Source organism: Sinocyclocheilus anshuiensis, unplaced genomic scaffold (genome assembly GCF_001515605.1).
Source record: "Sinocyclocheilus anshuiensis isolate Anshui unplaced genomic scaffold, SAMN03320099.WGS_v1.1 scaffold736, whole genome shotgun sequence".
NCBI lineage: Eukaryota > Metazoa > Chordata > Actinopteri > Cypriniformes > Cyprinidae > Sinocyclocheilus > Sinocyclocheilus anshuiensis.
In genome coordinates, this window is record NW_015558585.1 from 9,199 (window position 1) to 14,198 (window position 5,000).

The window sequence follows — 5,000 nt, forward strand, 5'->3', positions numbered from 1 at the left end:
AAATAAATAAATAAAAATGATATATATATATATATATATATATATATATATATATATTCCATTTATTATTATTATTATTATTATTATCATTGTATTCCATATATTATTTAAAGCTAAGTTATTGCAGATTACAAAGAAATCATTACTCTCATACACTAAAAATGATATAATATGTTCTTATGTAAAAGATGTCATGGCAATATGATACGATTTTGTCAGTGTTTCATTTGTGTAGGGTAAACAATTAATGGAAGACTATTTTAGATGAAGCACTTTCAGCACTATTCATGTCTTGATGCATGACCATTATCTACATCTGTGATCAATAGAGATGGATAATACTGTTTGTAATTCCACGTAAGATCCAAAAAAAACCTTTTAATATTTGTTAATAGAACATTAGCTTTCAGAACTTGATTAAACTGATGTTCAGAGCTCAGTGCTATAACAACAGGTGAATTTGGTCATTGCCAGTGCCTTGAAATCTTTAAAACTATTTTGCATGTTAATTATTTGGGTTGCAATGTTAACGTTATTATAATACAGACATTTAAATTGGCCTTGTGGCAGTTTAACATGGGACACAGAAATGAATGAAGGAAGGAAATAAATATATGAAATGGATAATGACCACTATATGCAATAATGTGCCTCTACCTGTTAGTGCACACTTTTGCAAAACTCCACAAATGTACCTATTCATACAGTTTCTTAGTTGAAATGAGTGCTATAGCGTCAAAAAACCTCAACAATATTTATTCCTGTTCACAAAAATTATAATTACAGGGGAAGGTTATTGATTAATAAAGACTTATTTTCATGTGATTTCATGCACAATACTATGTTATGATCTGAATATTTTACACTATAGTGCATGATTTGTAAACTAATACGTCTTGACATTTAATTTCTAAACTCCCGCAATACTTACAACAGCTAACACAGTAAATCATTGCCAGATTCATGTTCATCTGTTTCAGATAAAACAGAGTGGACACACTTGCTCGAAATTTCACTTCGAAATTGTTGTGAAACTTGCAAGCAAAGTAATATTACTTTTGCAGAAATGTCGTCACAGCATATTTTTCCTCCAATGATTCTGTTTGTGTCTGTTTAGTTGCAACTCCATTTCTCACTCTGTGTTCTTATTAAAATGTCTTTATTTTTGTTGTTAAAATGTTAAAACAGCAGAGTTGGGATAGAAAACACTTTCAGTCAAGGTACATTGGCGAATCATGTGGATTATGCACATGTATAGCACACACCACATTAAGCTCCCTCAAAGTCAATTACTTTTTAAAAGCAATAATCACAGAGGTCCTTGATCCATACCTAGAAAATCAATAGGACAATCCTCAATGAACATGAATTTCCACAAATTTCCATGTCATTTATTTAGTTTATGAAACAGGGACCTGAATAGGCTGGCAGCCAGGCAGATTTACATTTCCTTTAGGCTTGAACCTTTTAAGTATGAATCATTTTGATATGACTCTTTTTGGTGTGAATCATTTGTGTGAGTTTGGTGGGAGTGGGAGAATGAGATGTGGCCTTGGCAATGAGAGCTTTGTGTGCTTGCACCATTTAGAGACCAATTGATATCTGAAGAAGTCAAACTGATGCTCCAATGTCTTCCTTTTCAAAGTCCTTCCCAATTTCTCACATGGCCTGTTCTACCTTGCTTCCTCACTTGCTTTAGATTTGAATCGAATTTTAATGTTTTAATTCATATTTTCATCAAATGAAAGGTTCAATATATAAAAATGTCATCTCTATGCCAGGTCAGACACAATATGTTCTTTACAGATATACAAATGTATGATCTGTGGGTTAAAGGTTAAACATGAAGACCCAAAATGTTTAGTAAAAGATTATTAGGATGCCACTTTTAAACATTTCATCTAATTCCAATTGACAACTACTGTTATTTAAATTGTGATTTATATTTCACCCATTTAAGAACAATGATCATTACTTAAAGATGGCATACGCTGCTAGTCTTTGCATACAAGCAGGTGATGTTTATTTGGCTTAATTTATGGATCTATTGGATGAAAAGTTCTATGCAATGGTAAACACTTTTTATCAGCCCGCATATAAGAAAATGCCGCTTAAAAGAAGATGAATATAAAAAAGAGTTGATCAGCAAGTTCTGTCAGATAGAGGATGTCAGAGGGGGCCTGACTGCCACCCCTCTATTATAACCCTACTTTTCTGTGTGTCCATGCAGAGGACCTATCTCTGTTCCTCGTACACATATATTTATGCCTGAAAACAGCAGCCTAAGCACAAATTGGAATTTAAAAGGGCTTTAAGGCTGTAGATTCCCTCCCTTCCTCTTACTCTCTTGAATTTCCATGCTATAGCAAAAGCGGGGAGGGAAAAGAAGTCACATGTTTATCTTGCTTGTGCAAATACTAGCTTTATTTCTCTGTTTATTTGAAATCTTATCATCCTTTTGGACACTTCTCAACCATTTTAAATAACCTCTTATTTGGTTCACCTCACATCCTAACTGAATTTCTCCAGTGCTCTATCCCACCACTCATTTCATCTGAACGAAATATCTTCCATTTCTTAATCTAGTCCCACACCTGCTTAGAAGTCAAACTATTCAGCTGGGGTAGAAAATGCTATTTTAATTCCATGATGTAAAAATTGTGAACCTTTTCTGTGATTGTCTGCACATTGAAGTATAATTAAATTGCAGCATATTTCCAAAACCTATTTTACATTTACATGCTAAATAAACCTGCATTTAAAGTGATAATATTCTGCTCATTGAAGATTAGCATTTGACATATTTAATCGGATGTCTGCTGAAGTATAAGGGTCAGAGATGAGTGTCCATTATAATTTCTTTCTTGTTTATTTATTTTTTATTTTTTATTTTAAAACACGTGACAAATTCTTAGTAATACTGCTTGCATTCCTTTGCAGTTTCAGATAGTTTTGCAACAACAAAAAAAACTCTATCCATCTATCTACCTTTTTCAAGAATGGTTTACATTTATAATAATATAAAAACATTTCTAATTGTATTTATCAAGATAGATTTTTCACCCTTTGTTTTTACAAATATCATGAAATATTATTTCATAACTATTTTTGGGAAGTTGCACCACATGACATTTTACAACCTAAACCTTTCTTTGTCATAAAAATGGTAATATATATATATATATATATATATATGTAATAAGACTTCCTGAACTTGACACACACACTTGAGTTTTCATATAATTTATTTTCTGCATGTTTCTGCATATTGGTTGGACCATATGACTTTGTTAATCACACCACATGACCTTAATTTTGAAGAAAAAAATATTAATAAGCAGTGAAGCAGTTTTGTTAATATAGGTTAAAAAATATAAGAAATAATAATTAAAGATTATTCCAAACTACTAAAGGTTTTCTTTTGTACAATGTCATTTTTAATGAGACTTTTGACTTTATTTACCTCCCCAAAAATATCAAAATGAATATTAATACAGATACTGAAAACATGCTCATCACAGAAGATGTCATTGTATTTTTAATGTATTTTTTATAAATTAAACAGATAAGACAAACATTTGTTTACCCATAATATAATTCAACTAAGAAGGAGTTCTGTTCACTGTTCTTTAAAATATAGCAAATGCATATTTTTGCTACAGCCAATTGATTTATTAACTTTATCCTTAATAGAATCCCTATGTGTTGACATGGGGGGCATAGAAGCAAGAACGCTAGAGTTTACTTTTTTTAAAATAGAAATGGTGACTTCATTATTACATAATTGTTCGAAGCTCAGACAGTGACGATATTAAAACAGATAATGCATTGTGAACATGAAGATGATTTATGGCATATGGTCAGCAGCTTGTGTTTGCAATTATATCTTAATTGAATTTTGCGTTCTGTGGGGAAGGCTTTATTTGTTTAATAATAAAGTGTGGCGAGAAGCTTGACACAGCAGTTTCCTCTTATGTGAGCCGGTTTGTGCCGAGAGCAGGTTAACACACTCCCGAGCCCCTGAGAGATGAAAAAGCATAAATTAAAGCACTCCCTCAAGAAGAAGAGGGGGGCGCTGGGTAACGAAGGTATTATCAGTGGTAGGCGAGAGGCAAAGAGAGCTCAGTTTCATCCTGCTTTTCTTTGTTAACACAAAGCGGGTCACCTCCATAGGAAGGTGAGTGAAGTAAATGGGAGGCCCTCAGACAATGGCGGTCAGGCGATAAACTCTCCCCCTTCGTCCTGCCCATCTATTCATTACTTTCGGCTTGTTTTGCCGTTCAGACAAGAGGCAAATAACGGCTCCAGTCGCGATGGTTGTTTCAGGAGAAAAAGATACGAGCATACGCTTACGGAGGTGGTTTGGCGGGGGGAGCGGCGCACAAACGCGCACACGTAGTCACTTGAGAAATGTTTTAATTATGTACAAAAGAACGTTCTTAATAAAAGAGGGAATTACGGCAAACGCTTTAAACAATCACGGGAATTTGGCCAAAAGGAAACGAGTTGATTGCCACATACTCCTTTACTCGGTTTCTCTGCCTCTCTTTCCGTCGCTCTCCTCCATTAAAAAAGGCCTGCAACTTCAAGCAGTTTTTTAATCAGCTAAAAAACATATGTGGCTTTGCAGCTAAGACAGCTTGGCCAGGCACTGATAAATGCCTATCACTAATTTGCATACGGTAAAAGCTACCCTTTAATCAGAACCTCTAATCCCTGTTGGTATTAATGATTTTTTTTTTCCTCGTGTAGTATCATGTTTGCTAATTCCAAAGTGATCAGCTTCTTGTATGCGTCTCCTTTTCTGTGCTGGCATAATGGTCGAGTTGAGAACTTCTGTTATCCTACTTTGGCACATAATTAGGACTACAAAGGAGGACAAATCACTGTGAATGGGTCTCACAAAAAGGAGGCCCTTTTTTCTTCGCCTTCCTTTTTACGCAGTCCTCGTTAACGGCCGTGTCACTTTTGAGAAAGGAAACGGTGGAAAAAATTGGACG